The sequence below is a fragment of the Chamaea fasciata genome, unplaced genomic scaffold (genome assembly GCF_029207755.1).
Source record: "Chamaea fasciata isolate MVZ Bird 193981 ecotype frontalis unplaced genomic scaffold, bChaFas1.0.hap1 SCAF_10, whole genome shotgun sequence".
NCBI lineage: Eukaryota > Metazoa > Chordata > Aves > Passeriformes > Sylviidae > Chamaea > Chamaea fasciata.
This window is the reverse complement of record NW_027094095.1, coordinates 17313117-17333760: the sequence shown is the minus strand read 5'-3', so window position 1 is coordinate 17333760 and position 20644 is coordinate 17313117. Positions and strand designations below refer to the sequence as shown.

The 20644-nt window shown below is 37.1% G+C and overlaps 1 long non-coding RNA gene across 1 annotated transcript in view; it reads right to left on the bottom strand.

Moving 5' to 3' along the window:
• Positions 1–9124, bottom strand: part of LOC136294612 (uncharacterized) — a 76550-nt gene extending 67426 nt beyond the window's left edge. Inside the window, exon 1 of the long non-coding RNA XR_010722461.1 lies at positions 9018–9124. This is a non-coding gene — a long non-coding RNA (uncharacterized lncRNA). The remainder of the gene's footprint in view (positions 1–9017) is intronic.
• Between the last annotated feature and the right edge of the window lie 11520 nt (positions 9125–20644).

Genomic DNA, 20644 nt, shown 5'->3' with positions numbered 1-20644 from the left:
CACAGGTTATCCACCCCTACCTAATCTTTCCATACTGGTCTTGCCCATACAACTTCATTCCAGATCTCTAGGTTTTATTTCTTGTGAGGTTCCTGCAGGTGTTGTCAGTGCACCAGAACACACAGCAAATAGAAGCCCATAGGCACAGAGTACAGCTCCATGCCTGGGAGGCAGTTCCCACATCACCTGTACTACACACTCTTCAGTGCGGGGATGAATTTCCATAGATCTGCCTGGGACACTCACAGACAAATTCTCATTTTGCATGTCTCATTCCTACTGGCTTCTGGAGACAAAATAGGTTTAATTCACACATCTCTGTCACGTCAGAAAGTAACCCTAAATCGTGCTTTGAAGGATTTAGGTGGCATTATTTGGCTTGCCCCTGAAAAATTTTTGCATCTGTCTTGAAACATTTTGCTTCATCTTTGCTGATGGTTTTACCAACAAATCTAACATTGAAATGCATTGCCTCTGCATCTCATACAAACTCTGGGCAATATAAAATAACTATTTGTTGGTATTTTTATTTACACTATTTTAGTAAAAACACATTTTTCCACTGCAGAATCTTCTGAAGTTGCACAGAACTTCAGTATTTTTTAAAATTTGCTATAAATTCAGATAAATCCCTACTGTTCTTCAGAATTAACATGTACTAACTACTAACAATATTTTTATACCTCTAATATTTACAGCCAGAAGGGTCTTCACATACTTAGTCTTTCATTCTCAGTAATTTATTAAGAAAACATTATGATATAAAGAGGAATCTGCCTGGCTATTATGAGCATTCCCATTTCTTGTTTATTGAACTGTTTAAGCTGTCAGTGTTTATGAAAAGGCTATTATTATTGTAGGAAACTCACAATATAAGTCATGTGATGGCAATAACAAAAAAAAAGACTGACAAAGTTTCTAACTGTTTCAGTTCCTGCTCAGCAGAATATCACCAACTGCTTAATATACTCAGTTCATTTGATTAATTAGCTTCATAAATTAGTGCAAATGATCCTTTTATCTCTGTGGTATTAGCAGCTTTCTGTTTTAAACATGTACTCTGCCTGCAAAAATAGTGATTGCTTATTTAATAAGTCTGCTCCTCACATAAGAGTTCACATCTTCAGAATCATTTCTATTAACCCATGAACAAATAAAAATAAGTAACTATTAAAATACTATTTTTACTCATGTCAGCCTTGCAGAGACAGTAGCTAAAGAAAATCAGGACAAATTCAATACATGCATTATGAAGAATTAGTTTTATAACACAAACTTAAACCCCAAATTGAATCGCTCCATGAGGAAAAGAATTTCCTGTATTCTGCCTACAAAAGATAAGGAGATTACCTGACTGTAAGTGAAAGCAGAGTTAGCCCTACTGAAAGTGTTATTCCTGATAATTATGCTTGAGCTAGAAAGCATCTGAGCCCGAAATTCAGAGACCATTTGAGATTGCTGAAGAAGCAGTTCAGAAATTTGTCTTTGACATGTCATCTCTGCAAATGTAATGGGGAATCACAGAAAGAAAAAAACAAAGAATCTGCTCCTATTTTAGCATTACATTTTTTCCAGTACAATTGAAGAATACAGCAAAGGCTGAAAAATTATGAAAAAAGAAATAATCTGGCCTTGCTGCATGTACTTACTTACCATATCATCAGCCAACATCCTTTCTTGCCAGCAGATGTGAACTGAATTGTTGAACCAGCATGGTGATGTTTTAATTCATGCTTCTTCTCCTTTTTGTCCCACTACGAACAAAATATTTACAGAGCTACTTGACTATACTTCACATTTCTCTTTAAAAACTACTAACAGTGCACCCTCCGAGGAGCACAACTTTCCCTTAATGGTCATGGAGAACAAGTATGGAACATCACTTCTGATCAGCTTTTTCAATGCTTTCCTGAGTACCAAAAAGCCCCAAACAACTTGTTTTACTTGTCAGGTGCTAGAATAACTCACACGTCCTTTTCATCATCCATTTCTACTCAATGTAACTGTATGCAAATCATGAAAGCAAGAGAGCTGTAGTTAGTAAAAACACCTCACCTGCACAATAGGGTGAAAGCAGTTAAGAGTGCAAATCCTTTCAAATCAGAAAAAAAAAGAATTTGAAGAATACTTCTTAAGACCATATGTTGCAATTCATGCTTAAAATTATCCTTTTCATGCAGTTAGCCATAAGATGCCCCACAGTTATTTTTTACTAGAACAGACTACTCATTGTAATGGGCTTTGATCTACCCAATTCCTATCTGATCTACCTAATTTCTAAGGAAGTGTTTGTTTACTGCACGGCTCCTCTGACAGCTAGGATCAGCTGTAACATTACATTAATATTTTCTGAGTATCAAATGCAAGAGATTTCAAGGAGAATATTTTCAGTAACACCTTTTCTGTTTGGTATACAGCTTTCCTGATTTCCAGTTCAGTCTGCAACTCTCTTGTCTCATCAAACTTGAAGGAAGCAGTCGTGAACATGACAAGTTTAGAACTGCACTCCTTGGGTTAATCATATGTTTATAAGCTTTAATGTGCCTGCTTTTATCAAATAGGCACATTTTGTAAACAAAGTCACACACAGAATTGGAACTCTACCATAAATTTAATGTTTCGTTACCATTATACTTCTTTTTCTTTTTTCTCTGTACCTTACTGATTGAATTCCCTCTATATGATAACCATATTGGATAACTTTTGCTGACTCTATTTTCTGATTCGTTGTGATTTTTGTTGGTGGGTTGTTTTTTGGAGTTTTTGTTTGGTTTTTTGTTTGTTTTGGGTTTGCTAGTTTTTGGTTTGTTTCGGTTTGGTTTTTTTGTTTCATTACTAATCAGTTCTTCCAGAAGGGCTCTTGAAAGGAACTATACACCACTGAAAGATCCATTGACATAACTCTAAATAATAAACTGAAATAAACTGAGGTAGAATAAGGACAAGAAAGGAGTGAGGAAGGTTTTAAATAGAAACATGAAACCTCCTCTCCAAATCCAATTGTATCATAGGAAAATTCAGGTTGAAAGAGACCTCAGAATGTCTCTAGCCCAGACTTAAGCTCCCAACAGAGACAGCTTTGAAGTCAGATCAAGTTAAACAGGGCTTCATCTAACTCGACATTAAAAACTTCCATAGATGAAGGCTGCCCAGCCTTTCCGCATCATCTATTCCAATGCCTGTCTGTCCTCAAGAGGAAACAGTATTCCCTTACATCCAGCTAGAAATTCTAATTTTTTTTTCTCCAATTTAAGCCCATTGTTTCTCCCTCTCTCACCACGCCCTCCTGTCAACAGCCTGGCTCCATCCTGCTAGAACTCTGCTGTACTTGTCCCTGTTTATCAATGTCCTTCCTGTATTGGAGGGCACAAAAATTGGACCTGGTATTCCTAATGTGGTCCTCATGGCCTGTCGTGCTAAAGACAAATAAATTCTAGTAATTCTCTGGAGTGATCCCCTTGCCTCCACTGCCACATCTCTTTTAGTTTTTAAAAAGCAGCTGAAAAGCCCATAATTCACAGGTCTGCAGCAGAAGAGATGTTACAGGCAGGTGCCCTGGCTGTTAAACAAGTCTTTCAAAGGATGGCAGAGGTGTTTGTCACCATGAATACATTTTATAGAGACTTAGTTATTTTTTGGTCAGAATTCTACACTGGAAAAAGGAGCAAGTTCCACAAACACCCACATCTTCTGTAGAAGGTCTTGCTCCTCCACATTGCCTTTTTCTGCCCACCAACTGAAGGGGACACTCTTAGTGTGTAAACCAGCTGCTCCAAAAAATGGGCCTGCTCCAGGCCTTCTGTACTGATTGTTAACCTCATGCTAAAAGAATTCCTGCAACTTTTTTAATATATTTTATTGCATTACAGAACAGATTTCTTTTTCCTTTTCATTTCCCCCCAACACTGCTCTGTTCCCTTCAGTTTCAGTAGATCACGATTTTATATTCAAAGAAAACCCTTAATAATAATCACTCAGATTGATACACCAAGGCAACCTGAAGGCTCCAATTCCCAAGTTCCATTGAATTTCTGAGGGAATTTGGCACCAAACTCCTTCAGGTTCTTTTTAAATATGTCAGTATTAAATTAATATTGTGCAACTGGAAGTATTTGCTCTGAGTATCAAAAAGAAAACATTGCTGTTCTGCTAGTTTAATTTTCTAAACATTTCTTGTCACAGACCGACTCAATAGCCACATCAGGGTAAACCTAAGTGGAGTAAGAATAAGCTTCTCATTCAGTCACACAGTGCACTCCTGCTTGATTGGAATGGATATTGTACATAATATGTCCCTGCAGATGTTTTCTCCAGTGGGGAACATTGAATTTCATTTAAATGCCAAGGCTCAAAATCTAAAACAATGTGACTTTAACAAAAAATCTGATGAGGAATTTGATGAGAAAATGGCAAGAATTCCTGTGGCATTTGGGTAACAATTTCAAGGCTTCGTTTTAATAGAATAAACAGGATCATATTTCATTCAAAGCTGGCAATGAGATGAGCTTTGGGTATTACATTGATATAAACCAATAAAGAATTTGCAAATTTGAAGCACTAATTAACAGACACAATATTAAATGAAAAAAGTTTGCTCCAGGGGCAAATATATTTTGAAGACTTTAAACTTTTATTAAAAGACAATTTTGAATAGCTTCTCCTGCATTTGACTATTTTGTTAGTTTCAAAGAAAGGGAGTCTTGTGTTTTAAACTAGCATGTTTAATATAGTTGGAATATAAATGAATAAAATAACAGTCTCTTTTCTGCCTTTCTGAAATAATAACTCAATGTCATGTCACTTCAAAACAAAAACACCTCCTAAGCTGAAACCTACACGGCCAAGGGCTATGTAAGAGGATGTTAGTATTTTACCTACACTAAACTCCAACACTATTTCTATTGAATTATTTTTTTAAAGTCTTATAGTGCTGAATCAAAAAGCACCCCTACTTAGAACCTGACTGTACTATTATGAGAGCCCCAGTAAAAATGTATAAACAACAAAAATTGGAACTCTTGGTTTACAGGTCACAGATGTAACAGTAAGAGGATTTTCTCTACCTAATTGCAATGCTGCACATAGTAGCCTTTTTGATACTACAATATCCAAGACTTATGTACCTAAAGACTCATACTTCAGAAAATGGGAATGTCAGCTAGAATATTAAGGAATGAAATCTATGAGACTGACCTTCAGATAGGATATTAGAGACTGTTTTTTGAAACAAGTGGTTATTTCATCCTAAGCATAATACCATCAAAATCTGCTGATGATAAAGTCACCTGCTCTGACAACTCAGCAGCTGTGCTTCACTTAAAAGCTGTCATATACTTAATTCATTAGCAAGCCAGCTAACTTCTTGCTTCAAGAAATTATGGAATTTTTTACTTCCAAATGTTAAGGTACTATTTTTTCTTTTACGCTCTATGGGAACATTGTGCACCAGTATCTAATACTATAATGGCAGGTCCATAGTCACTTATATCTTATCTTTGGTGATACTGCCATTTTTCCAACCACTTTCATTTTTCTTCTCTTTAATACAGTTGATTGTAGTACCTTTTTTTTCCTTTTTTATTTAAAGGAAAATTATGAGGTAAGTGTTTAGAAAGGTAATTGATCTGTAGTTTAGAGATAAAAGGCCTGATCTTTCCTTCTGATACTGAATGCGCATCAAAGTCAAGTTGAAGCACTTTACATGCACTGCTTAATGAAAACTTGTAGAAAATGGAATATAAAAAAAGCCATTAGCTATAAAAATAAATGACAGGAGGTTCTGCAACCCATTCACTGACAATTTGTGTATCACTTGGATTCAAAATCTATACAATTTACATATACATATGCAATACTGCCTAAGTTTTATGAACAACTTTTAACAAAATCTCACATGTTGCATGTGTATGCCCATAACTCTGGACTTGAAAAATGCCCAGAATAATTTGGGGCTAGAATCCAAAGTGGGGAAGTCTGTATATTTTTAGAGTATAGAATAGAAAGCCCAGACAAAAATACATGCAAAGTTCAGAAGCAGAACGGAATCTGTCCCTCCCTCTCTACGTCAATACATAATTACAGGACTTAACCCACATTAGACTAGTGATCTTTAACTTAAAAACAACATCTAAGCTTCCTCATGCTTCTATCCCAAATTCAAAGTCTAGTTCAAAAACCAAGGGAAAACCATCTCCCTTGTGGGCATAAAGGCACTGTGAATAAGAATACACATCTTCCATGAAAGAAGTTGAAACAGAAATCTGGCCCCATCTAGATACAATCTGGATGGGGGAAGAAAAAGAGACTCCCTGTCCTATGTGTGATCACACATGTTCCAACACACGTGCAGAGCAGAATAGTCACAGCATCACACAATCGTGGAATATGCTGAGTTGTAAGGGACCCATGAGAATCATCAAACCAACTCCTGGCCCTGCACAGCACCACCCCCAAGAGTCAGACCCTGTGCCTGAGAGAACTGCCCAAACACTTCTTGAACTCTGTCAGGCTGGTGCTGTGACCACTGCCCTCGGGAGCCTGTTGCAGTGCCTAACCACCCTCTGGGTTCCCTTAAACCTCTACCTAAAGCCTTGCCCACAATAAGCTCACCACAGCAGTCACTGTGATTACACTGTTAATAAACATTATTTATTTGCCTAGAAAAAGAATGTGATGTGAACACACTTCTTCAGAAGCAGAGTGAAATACAAAGGCTGTTGCACAGCTCTTCCACAATAACAAGGAGCCATTAGAGAAATTACCTAATCACAAACTAAAGGAAAAAAATTCAGGTAGAGAGAACAATTACAATATGGACAAGTAAACACATGGATTCAGTAAGTTGGAGAATCTTATTACACACTACAGCTTCTTTGTGCTAATTCCTCCATTGTTACCACATTACTGAGGAATATGTTATCTTATATTTACCTAAAGTTAAGAGCAATCAAGCCTGCAGTTTGCAGCGTGGTGCTGCTAGTTCATATTTTTGCTTTATGGATGCAGTAAATTGTTTGCCTACCCATCTCATTACAGAATTAAACAACAGATCATTTCTCTATTAAAAGAAAATTCTGTATTAAAATCCACCCACTTCATATCCTTCTACACTCCCCACTGCACCTCACCGGTGAATGCAATTTTCCAAGGAGGTCTATCATAGCTCTAATACGTAAGATAGTTATTGATCTGTAAGTGGAATTATATATGAGTGAAGACATTTGCACCTGTACCTGTCACATTATAAGATGCTTCTGAGTAACTGATGGAAGGATTTAAGTATACTTATTGAACCTCCAATACAGTACTGAATCACTTAAAATACTACAGGAATGAGTGAAGGATCATGAACTGGAAGAACCAATTCAGCCTGCACACTGCAGGGTCTAAAAGCCCCAGGAGTAGAGATGGAACACAGCTGCAGCACTGTGGGTTGCTCAGCAATCTGTTTGTCAGTGACCACAAAAGCAAGTAAGGTATCCTGCTATGCTGAGAAAGGAACCGGGGACAATACTGAAAATACTAGCTTATTATCCAGCTCATCCCTTTATTATCCAAGGAAACAAGTAACCCTGATTAAGCAAAACGACAGACACTATGAAACAGAAAATGAAGTTTTGATGAGGAGGAGAAAAGTTTGCAACATTGCAATACAGGAATCCCAAATCCAGCCCAAACAATCCAGCAAAAACACACAACACAGAACCGTGTAAACTCAGCCATAGTTTATCCAGTTTCAGGTCAGCTCAGGCAGAGCACTCATGATTACCTCAAAAACTTCAATAACACAGCTAGAGAACTTTACTGCAGAACATAACACTGATCACAGATTTGAACCTTTAATTGTGAGTGAAAATCCTATTTCATTTACATCTAAAAAAAAAAGGACTCTAGCACAGCAGAGGAAAAAAATATACTTGTGAAGCAATTTCTGACAAATGTGTCTGTAAATATTAGGTCTTTCCAAATTAAAGCTGCAGTAAATAAGAGTGGATGTCACTTCCTCTATGAATTCACATGTTTTTATACTAAGTACTACTAGGTACTCTTCCACATAACAAACATCCTTAACTATACCAAGGAAAAATTACAAAGATAAAGTTTTAAACCCACAAAACAGTATTTTAAAGGTAAATAAACACTTCATGTAACTTCTGCCTGTAAACAGCTAGGTTGAAAGTCTGCCAGCCATAAAAAACCAAATGGAATATTTAATCCAGAGAAGGGCAACTTCCACAGCTACAATAAGGTCTAGATCCTACAAAGAGACACCTACTTTCCAATGTCAATAGGAATATGATCATTTTATGAGGGTACATAAGAGTGGGCAAGATTCAGGTCTCGGATAAGATAAGATGCACTGATGTTATCAATCCTCATGTACTTTTCTGGATTAAGGGAGAGCTTTTTCCTAAACCAAGATCTATGAGTTCATGCTTTTCACTTTTATTACAGTATTTTTAACCTGTTCTAAAAGCAGCCAAACAAGATGAACCCTAAATTTAGTATAAAAGGCCCTGAAACTTCAGTCTGAGCAATTCACCAGAGACATGTCTTAGCTGAAGAAAATATAGCATTTTAATTCTGGCAGAATTTACTGATAACTTCTGAAACCAGCACTGCTGAAATCAACTGGTCAGCCCAAGAAGTGGATGTTTTTGTTACCCAGTCACCTTTCTCTGCTTTACATTCAAACTAATAAATAATCTAGATTATTATATTATAATTAGAAGTCTTCGATATTTCTAAATAAGAAGAGTCTCAAGAAAGCCACGGAGGAAAAGGGCAAATGTCATTGTATAGGTTTGAAAAAAAAAATTATTCAGGCTGTTTAAACATCTATGATTCTTGAGTAGCTGTTTGAATCTGGCAAAACAAGGGCAGTATGAATAACTCTCCTTTGAATACGTAGCTTGAGCAAAACACTACTCTAGTTCATTTCTCTAAAGTAGCTTACTTTGCAGAGCAAGCTATTGATATAACAGAATAATTTATTACATAGTAACTGTAATTTATACCTCTTAAAATTCTTCACTTCTGAGATGCTGGCAGAGATTTTTAAGAAATATATCCAAGAGAGCAATTCAGTAGCATGGCAGTTGAGCATCTTCTGTGGCAGTTTGGCTCTTTCCCAGAGTCATTCCAATAAGACAAGCACACTACTGGAATCATCTCATCCTAAGGAGCACAAGCAGGTTCAGATTCTCACTGGCAGGCAGCAGGATTTTCAAAAGAAGACAAAAGAATAGTCAAGTGTTAGACGAGTTTTGAATATTAACAAGCTTGTGCTTACCTTAAATTTTCAAGAATAGCATATTAGAACCAGCTTAGGATATTCAATTCAAGTTCAGCAATGACTTTTTTCTAATTTTCAAAAACTTTCGGTATTAATTTAATTCTATTCTTCCTGAAGGCAATGTGATCTGATAACAGGTTTCAGCATCAGAGGCAGATAAACCTCAAACAATTTTAGAAATCTGAGCTTAAAACTTTGCCACCTTGGTCACTGCTCAATTCGTACTATAATCAAGTACACATGTACAAATGTTTCTTGCCTTTTTGGTCTTTCTCCCAAAACACATATATGAATGCATGGACAGACACAACAAATGAAATGAAGACTTTAACTACTCATGTGATTTCTACCATATGAATTTGTCTCATTCGGGAAAGAAAAAAAAAATCCATGAAGAACAGCACACAAATTTATTTCTGTAACTTTTTTGCATAATCCAGCAAACTTTGTAACCGTACATTTCAGAAAGTACATATTTGAAACTTACATACATATCTGTTCTGTAACATTGTTCACATTTCCACAACTTGCAATGTAACCTTTCATTAACCCAAAAGAATATGTCTGTTTATAAAACAGATACAGTGCTGATTAAGCTAAGAAATTACTTCATGGGTTCCAGCACTGCTGCTGGGGTAGGACAGAATGTTTAGAATAAAGTTCCTATGATGATTGCCCACTGACTTGTCTTATGGAATAAAAAAAGCTGTTCTCCATGCTGGGATTCAGGCTCAGCTGTCTGAAACAGAAACGACAAAATTCTACATAAGTATATCACAAGGGTTTCTGGGAAAAGGAAAATGCTGTACAACAGGAAGGCACTTCTGTGAAAAATACAAAAAAGCCAAATAGACAAGATGTTATTGTTAGAGAATGAACCCATTGCCCAATTAGAATACCTCACGGAAAATGCGGCTTAAAAACACCCCATATGCCAGGCAACCAGTATCTAATGACCACTTAAGGGAAATCTTTCAACCTTTCAACTCTTTCAAAACTCATAATACCTAGAAGTATGTAGAGCTCTACTTGCCAAACAATCCCTTGATTGTTTTGCTATGGTTTGCATTTCAGGATACTAATTTCTGGTAAAAGGGCGACTCTCTGTCCCTCTTCTGTACTGTGTCGCACTTCTCAGGCAGTCTCCATCTCTCTGTCCTTTTCCAAACAAGCTTCTGAGAATAGCAATGGGGCAATCCTAGCTGTACATAAAGACTGGAAAACAAGATGCTGGAGAGCACTGCTGAATAGGGGAAAGTGACCTGGTCAACAGAAAGTTGAATATGAGTCAGCAGTGCCCTGAGAGCCAGGAAGGCCCAACCGTGTCCTGGGGACATCAGGCCCAGCGTCACCAGCCGGGCAGGGGAGGGGATTGCCCCCTCTGCCCTGCACTGGGGCAGCCTCACCTCGAGTGCTGGGGGCAGGACAATATAAGAAAGACATTAAACTATTAGAGAGTGTCCAAAGGAGGGCAACAGAGATGGTGAAGGGCCTTGAGGGGAAACTGTGTAGGGAGTGGCTGAGGGCCTGGAGGAGACTGAGGAGAGACCTCACAGCAATCACAACTTCCTCTTGAGGAGAAGAGGAGCGATAGGCACTGATTTCTCTCTGGTGGCCAAGACACCCAAGGGAATGGCCTGAAGTTGTGTTAGGGGTGGTTTAGGTTGTATATCAGGAAAATGTTCTTCATCCCGACAGTGGCTGGGCAATGAACAGCTCCCTAGGGCAGTGGTCACAGTACCAGCCTGACAGAGTTCAAGTGCCTGGACAATGCTCTTGGGCACATGTGTGGGGATGGTGCTGTGCAGGGCCAGGAGCTGGACTTGGTGATCTTCATGGGTCCCTTCCAACTCAGCACATTCTGTGTGATTCTGCTCTCATTATCAAGACCCATGTTAGACTACCAGATTTGCCGCCAGGATATGTACTGACTTGCCATACATCCATGCCTTCCCCAGTTTGTAAGTTAGTCATATACACGTAATAGCAAAGCCAGCAAACAGAGGTTTTTAAAGGATTTCCACATACAGCTTCTGGGTTAGCAGAATAGTCCACAGCCATTTCTCTTTCCTGAACCTCTTTCTGAGTTGAGGCCTCATGGGTCAGTTCTCTTTCAGATACACACTTTTGAGTAGCCATCATTTTTTCACTAAGAGTCCACATTCATTTTTTGAAATGCTTTTTTTTTCCTTTTCCTCTCCAAATCATTGCCTGCCTATGGCCGGCTCCACAATGATTTCCCTCCTCATACCTTTCCCTCACTAAAACATCCTTTAAAAAATGGTTTCTATAATTTTTTTTCTTTGTAACTCTGAGCCATTTTCCCACTGGTGTCCTTACAAGAACCTCAAACAGTCTCTAACACATAAATTGAAACCAATCAGGATTCATATATTTTACACACACAAAGTATTCAAGCAATTTTTCAATAATAATTTTCCAGTAAGACTTTACTGATGAGTTTCTTTTGACCACCCTTAATTTGCATGGAAAATGGTTTAATGAAACTCAGTCCTATGTGCACACATCTGGGTGCTGCCAGAACTTCGTTGTCAGACTGCAGCATGCTAAGAAAAACTTGAAATAAATGTAAGCAGTTTTCCAGTTTCTGCAGGACCCTCATTTGGGTGCCAGAACCTTTTATGTTAACTTCCCAACATTTCTAAGCATTTAACACCGATTTTGCTTACACAGGCAATGTCCTGTTAAAGACAGGAAAAGAAAGGGAATCAAAAGACTCTCTACGCAGACTATGGTTCGTTTAATCCTGGGTAGCTCTTCAGGGTTAAAAACTCAACAAACATGTGACTTTGAAATTAGAACTGTTCAACGAAATTAAAACAGATGCATGCTATGCTAGTAACATAGAATAGGGCATAAGTTCAATTTACTCCTAACATCAGCAGAAGCTTAAAATGTTACATAGAAATTTTTTATGCTGAATATTACATTTGAGTTAGGTAAATTACTCATAGTATGAAAACATAAACCGAGGAAGAGGAATTCATGTTCTTGACTGAAATCACATAATATTAAGCAAAGCCTGCTTTAAAAAGACATAAAGTACTCCACTTAGAAATTATTGTTGATGAAAATCAAGTACCTAATTATAATCAAGTAGTAACAAGTTAAGCAGTCACGTGAGAGTAAAAATGAAAAACACAAGAAAACCTGCAGGCTTGTTTTCTGGATGCAATATATATGGGCTTGGAGTGCTTTCCAAAGTATAAACTCTCATTAAAGCATTATCTAAAATCAGGACATACATCTGGCAGTATAACATTTGCCCAGGGCAGTTATCGTATGAAAATAGGATACATCCTTATGTACATCTTGTCCTGTTGCCACGCTTTTTGTGACAGTGTGTTTCTCCTTCTCTGTCTCAACCTGGCCTCTATTTCCTGTAAAACCAAGTTGCCACGCTTTTTGTGACAGTGTGTTTCTCCTTCTCTGTCTCAACCTGGCCTCTATTTCCTGTAAAACCAAGTTGCCACGCTTTTTGTGACAGTGTGTTTCTCCTTCTCTGTCTCAACCTGGCCTCTATTTCCTGTAAAACCAAGTGATACCCATCAGCGGTGGTCCTAATGGATGGTTTGGTAATGATGGTTGCATCCGGCTTGAAGTGGATTCAGGGGAGACATAGTAACACAATAGTCAAAGGCTAATTTGAGCAGGCACACTGCAAACCACAGTGCTGGTCAATGCCCTGCTCAAGCCAAATCTGGATGAAGCCAACATTGGTAGCCAGTGTACAAATATGATTACAACTCAATCATCTTACTCCATATACTTATGTACAGCCCAAGGCCCATAGAGCTCTCCTGAACGGCAATGCTGCACATTAGGATAAGTCCCTGAGTAGGAATGCTAAAATAATCCTTATTGTATCAAATACTTGGTAAGTGAATTGGGAATAAGCACACTAAAACGTTGAAATCTTATCTAAGGGATATAGAGAAAAGGATGTGCATTTATAATCGTTTAGACAAAAATCATTCACCAAGTCTGGGACTAAATCTGGATCCAGCTGCATCTAAACTCCCCTCTGAGGAGTTTAGAATGAAAGGGGGGTCCCTTCTGAACCTCATGACTAAACAGGAGGGTCTCAGTCAGTTCTTTCTGACCCTGTTCACAGGCAGTAAATACTCAAACGTACCTTGCCATGGATTTTTGTTAAAGCAGTCACATTTACCATAGAACTTTGTTAACACACTGCCCGATAAAAACAAAATGCATTGTTTCTTCTTTCTTGAGAGCGAAGTGCATGATTCCATCCATGACAATTTTCCACCAGTTTAAACAAAACTTCACAATGAAATATCAAAACAATTCTTTAAAACTATTATGCAATATTCCTCAAACACCAGCTTTCGCTATGGGCCCCACCCTGTATGGTGCTGAGAGCCCTTAGCTGCAATTCGATATTCATGTTGGCTTAAAAACTCATAAAATTGATTACAATGCCACATTTAACCGATAAATGCTTCAGGACAAGTCATAATTTTATTTAGGATAAATTAAGAGCAAAAGGTAAAAAGCAAAACTGAAGTGAAAAGCAGTGTAGTTTCCAACACATCAGGCACTAGCACTTCATTTCACTGCACTGATGGAAAACAGCCTACAAAATAAAAAGGAAGACAATGAGTCTTCTAGTTGGAAGTTCCACCCTATGTAGTCATTTATTTCCTTCTGAGATGGCTCAACAGACAACAAAATCTCTTAAGTTGGTAAATATTAAGGGAAAGGAAGAATGCAATTTTTTTCTTTGACAATTGTATAATATCTAGGCATAAAGGGCACAGTTGACACTGATATTTTTCATGATAACCTATATGAACAGTGAAGTCACAAGTATTTAAGACAAAGTTAGAAAAATAGCTAGGTTATTTAGGAGTGGCATATAGGGTAGTTTCCCTTGAACACAATTCATGCAAATGCATGACATCACTATATGTAAGAAAATTTAGCAGGAGTACTTCTGTAAAAATTACATCAGCATTTTATTTTGGGCCTGAACACATTGGAATCTCTACAAACCAGACTAATTAACTATTACTAATGAAGACTGTTTACATTCAAATACAATGAAATGGAAAGGAAGTTTCAGAAAGCTTATCCATTAAAAACCCCATACTACAGGTCAATTAATTTTCAAGGCTAATAGGCATCATTAGATGACTTTGACCTCTTACATAATACAAACTTTGAAATGTCACCTAGTTCTCCTTGTACTAAGTCAAATGACAAAATACCACTTCCTGAATGAACATCTGCTCCACCTTCCTCAGAACTGTACTTCCATAGTGTACAGAAAAATGTCTGCAACCAAAAAGGGAAAATGAAAGGTTATAATCTAAAACAGTAGCATTTCCCCCTCTTACAGCAAAACACCATTTGTTTGGTACAAGTAGTTATTCTGCAGCCAGCGCTAACTAGACCACTTATTATTGTAGCCTGTCCAATTTCTCATCCAAAACTGCAAGTGGTATCCAACATGTACTGAGAGCCCAAGGATACAAGAATTAGAGCTGTCGTGACTCTAACTCAATGATTCTTGCTATGCAGTATTTGGGGTTTGTTCCATGGCAGAGAAACAGATTTACTGCAACTTGTGGACATTCTTTTAAGCTTCAAGCAGCAGATAAGTCAGCTCAAGCAATGATGCATTACAGTATTAATTATACTAACAGAATGATCTTTCCATTATTGTTCATGTGGATTTACTGACAGATGGAAAGTAAAGAATGAAAAGTAGTGACAGGACAACAAAGCTGACAAAAGGCCTAAGAGCAAATGATACTTTATGTTAATCATGAGGCCACAAATATCAGTTTTTTGGCTGAGCAACTTTTATTGGTTAACAAAAAGAGGATTTTAAGATTTTCCTTCTCTCTCCATCCTTATTTCAGCAGTAGTCTAACTTCAGAATTTCAAGACTGGCAAACTGAAGTAGACAGCCATGCCTCCTACCTAACCAACTTTATAAAGATGCCCAAAAAACACACAGACTGTTAAAATGACTTGAGAAGTGGGAGGAATCAACAGTCAAAAAACAAGAGGTTGTGTACAGATTTCAGCACTAAAAGCTCTAGCTGACACATCTGCTAATCAAAGAGAAGGGTTTGAGACATGTTTTTCACAGGAACACACAAATGACCTACACTGGAGTTTTCTATGTTGCATATATTCAAGTACTTGTTTTGTATTTAGTATTTGATGTCAAGAGTGGACTGTTTTGAAATGCACCTTAATTATATTACAGTAAGTATGACTGATGAGGCTTATTAAAAAATCTATATTAGAATGTAGGGGAGTTAACTATCAAATTATTATTTTTTTAAAACTGTTAAAGAGAAAATGCTGATAAAGATCTATTACCAAAATACTTCTTCAGAAGCAAAGAAGCTACTGAGAGCTGACATTAAATCAATTCAAGAACAGCAGCAATGGAAGAGAGTTTTAAGGTTTATGCCTTAATTGCATTAAAGAATTCTGAAGAAACAAAAAAATAATTAACTGGCTTTTTTCAAACTGCAGCATAACTCAGCTCTTCTAGCACTTCTACCATAGACAGTGTTGAAAGCTAACTTTCCCTTTTAGTATGACAGGTAGAATTGTCACTTAGGCCATCAAGCCATTAAACCAGTTTTTAAAACGTATTTTGTAGATTCTGTAACATTCTAGAGAGTTTCCTGGTGCTTTTTCAATCAAGAAAATCTGACTAAAATTGCGCTATCTGACCTTCAATTAATGGCCTTCCTATAGCCTGTCATGCTAACGTAGAATTTGGGGAACAGTTAGGATTCATCTGGAAGCAATATAATTTCTGCCTTTGTCTTTCTTTTCTGGACGCTAATGGCTTTAAGTCAATCCTCTTCACTCAATGTATGACACATACAGCCATTCTATTTCAGTTGTCCATTAACTTCAAGCACTATGACAAGAACAAAGCAGCTTCTCAAAGGAGTTCAGCTATATGTACTGAATTTCTACAAATCCTTCACTTATTAGGTGCACTTTTCAAGTATACCATCAAGTATAATGTTTACCTGGGTGCAGCAGTACCTATTAGAATTAAAAGCGGCTGCTTAAACAAATGAAACAGGTTAGAAGGCTTGTGGATTCAACATTAGTGTTACTGTTCAGTTTCTCTACGTATTCCTGATTTTTTCCCTAAAAGTTCTCTACCTTTTTTTAGGCAAGAACTGTGGAAAAAAATCAACAACCAGAAGCCTACAGCTTGTGGTCTGAAGTCTAAGGCCTGAGCATGGTACTTGATATTGCCTCCTGGAGACCACGCAAAGGACAGACTACAGAGAGCACTCCTAAGCAGAAAGGAATACATACATTTCCACAGGTACTTACAGGATCACTGACATAAACTACTACAGGGGAATAGATTCTATTCTGAAAAGTGACACCTGTAGTCCCACAAGCTTTTTAAATAATGTTTCTGCTCCTTAAATATTTATCACCAAGATGCAAATAAATCACCTGTAACATCCTGTGGAAATAACATGCATTGAATGGCTTTAAGAAACAAGTCTGACTGTATTAACAGTTTACTTTGTTGTACCAACATGGCATCTGGTCAATGTATGTATTAAGGCTACATTACAAAGCATTTCAATTGCATTTTTATTCACCATACTGTTTTAAATAAATAAGAAATCTCCCATCACTTGTTATTGGGACACTAATGAGATAAGAAGTCTCTAGGTATTGCTGAGAGATTGAAGAAGCTCTCAACTTCCGTAAAAATATTCTTGTCAGAGCTTCGCTTAACAGACAACACAGTACAAGACAGTTCCATTTGTATTCACATGACATTTACGTCTATGTGGCAAAGGTATTTTATTCTGACTCAACTGTATTCGGTCTGGTGAAAGTTAACGGTAATTTGCCTCTTCCCTAGCCAAATTTTCCCAGGATCAGCTATGTCTGTAAAATGATACTTGCAGCTATGCTTTTCTATATTCCTCAGTGACACAAAGTTCTATCCTAAGCCTCAGGCACTGTGAGAAGCCAATTTAATTTTGATTCTCTGCTACTTCTCTCTCTTTATCAGACAGCAAGCAATATTCAAAAGATGCCTTATTTCAGAAGACTAAACCTATATGTAGAAACTTCTGTGTTGCGCTAGACTTTCTCCTTATTCTTTCTGAGCCCTTCATCAGAACTCCTCCTTGCAGAGGGTTATATGCAAAGCAGCAGTATAAAGATAGCTTTGCCCTTCAATAAAGAATCATCTCCTTCTAATGTGTGTTTAAAACTTATTCCCTGAGTATTATCCTTTCTTTCTCCATCTACTCAGATTTCACTACCCATCTACCCAGTCATCACTGGGACGCAATTGAGTATGAGATCAGATGAGTACATATCAACATGAGAAACCTGTTCTCTCTGATCGCAAAGACTTGTCTGTAAATCTGAATCCAACAGATCAAAGAAAATTGCTGTGTGCATTTCAGGCATTCAACCCTACAAAGCCAACTACTGTCTGTCCAGCCACAAAGTACAAAGCTGGTGGTAGAAGTGGAGATAGGATAGTGGTATCGGTGACAAAAAGACAGCTGAGGAAAAAAAACCCAAGTTGCCCAATGCACTGCCAGACAAATTAAAATGCTCAACCTCATATAGGCTGATACCTCAGGTCCTCTGAGATCAGGGAAATGGCAGGTAGAAGATTCTCCAAAATCTTCTATGCCAGTTACTTGTCATTATGAATATAATTTTGTAGGTGAATTGGAATTACAGATTCAGATATCCAAATAAAATATAGAAACAGCCCTCTACAACGAGATGTGAAGCAATGCGGTTTTACCTTCTTCCTGAGGATAAAATTTTCCAGAATATGTTTGCCCTTGTAACACAAGCTAATAACACAGCCTAACAGCAAGAGATAAGTTTAAGCCCTCACAGCAAGGCATAGAAAGCAAAAAGGAACCAACATAAAGCTCTATAGGTGGCTGCAGAGTCCCCACGAATTCTTACTGCTTAGCTTCCTATTCCACTCCCACTTTATAGCAATGTATTAAGAGCTACCATCACCTGAATCATTCTGATACCCTGTTTTCCAAAAGTACTATCTGCCTCTCCCTCTGTTCCAATGCATTCAGGCCATCCCCTCCAGCAGTTTGCTGCCACCTGAGCAAGGCTTAGCTTATACTTACCTATGTAATTGGAACAGTGTTCATTTTACACAGCTAAAGACTGTACATGATTGTCTAACTACAACCAGCCCAGTCACCTGGAAAAGGCCACAACTTGGCACTATTTGTCCAGCTTGTTTTCGTTGTTGTCAAAAACCTGTAACATGTATTTCTAGGTTGAACCATATAATAAATATCTATGTAAGAACTTGAAAATGTACAAGCTTTTTAAGTCACTGTTTCTTAAATGCGGGACAGAATCAATCCCCTATGGTCATCTCTCTTTTATCTTCACAGAGTGCAACTACATAGTGCATGAAAAGACTTTATTTTATTCACAGACAATGCAGCTGTGTAATAATGTTAGCTTTGTCCTTCAGTGCAAAATCATTTTTTGCTGACGTGTGTCTTAGGACCCATAACACTTAAACATCTGAAAACTGTGATTCATTTTAAAAATTTCATTTGAACATCTGCACTAAACAGAATTTACAAAGAAAGACACATTATCCTGATCATACAGCTTCATTGCTTTATGTTTCCTACAGCTCAGTCACCCACAAGGGATGATACTAAAGGCTAGTTCTTTTTCTGCATGTTGCTAGACAAATTCCAGTTACAATAAAAACCTACATTTCAAGGTAAAATTTTATTCTTAAGATTGTATCCATGTTTAAATGCCTAAAAAAATCCAGTCATTAAATATATGAGAAGGAATTGTTAAAAAAAAGCAAGCTCAAACCAGAAATCCCAAGGGTATGGGCATGTGCCGGGTTGGGGGTATTAAAAAAAACAGTGAGCTACAGAGCATTTTTTAAAGCAAAATTCTTCCATTGATCCTTGAGAACTATATATCTGTGTATGTGTATGCCCATACAGACATATAAACTGCTATTAGGGCAACCTGCCCTCATCTACTCTGGTGCAACTCTTTCTGATAACATAATTGAGGTCATGTAATAGAAGGAAATCACACTAGCAAAAATAAATCACTCAGGTTCAGATGATTTTGGAAAGCATGGGAGAAATAGAAAGGTGAATTACAGTGTAAAGACAGAAATCAGTTTTTATGTGAAAAATCAGATGATGGGTTTACATGATGCATGAGTACTACCCAGTCGCTCTGTAACTTTTGAAGGGGGCTGCATTAAAGGCTGAAGGAGAAGATATTTGCAGAGATAGTCACTGACACTAAATGCAGAGAGGAGAAATAAAATCAGGAAATGCAAAAACAATATAAGAAACAACCCTTAGAAAACATTTCCACCAAGCTGATGACAAAGTTAGCTTGGTTATATTACAGTTAGGCTTTAGCATAAAATGGGCAATATAAGGTAAAACTAAATTTTTTAAGACATTTTTCTAGTCTACAACAAATTAACAAAATCATAGATATGAATTTCATCCAAAATAACCAGTATTAGATAGATGAATAATGAAACCCATTGTTCCAATAACATCCGACATCTTATCATAAATGTTGCTAACAGCACAGTTTATCGTGGAAAGTGGGACTCAAGAAAGGCTGAATGGAACAACTAAGTTGTCTATAAGGTAACTGTGACTAAACAAATAGCTGGCAGCATTTCATTCTGATTAGACAGGGTCTGCATAAATTAAAAATTACAATTATGTCAGGAACTACATATAAATGAAGCTGATTGTAATACACCAGGAAGTACATTGTTACTATTTACTATGAATCCCAACACATAAAAACTTTGCTTACTCTTGTTTTGCTCCCAGCATGCAGTGTATATTAACTTGTCCAATTTCACATAGTAACCAATTGTGACTATTACAATCCATATAATTTATCAGATTAAAAAAAATAATAAAATAAATTAAAAAAAGAAATCCAAGCAACACCTTTCCATATGGCCAATTAGTAAAGTCATAAAATGCAGCAAATATATGATGCTGTATTGAACATCTGTGCTGGTTATCCTATGGGAATTTTTAATAAAGGACCAAACAGCATATTGATGTTAATTCTATGTTACCGGGACTTTAAATAAAAAACTAAAATAAATAGCATCCATTAAACTGATCATACTGTTGTAACTCAAATTGTGTTTATTATGCTAATGGAACATGAAATTAAGAAAAAGACCTTTATGCCAGTGGAATTAATTAATGAGCTTTATGAAGGCATTGGGATGTAATTTATTTCTAGATAAGTAAGTCTAATTTGCAG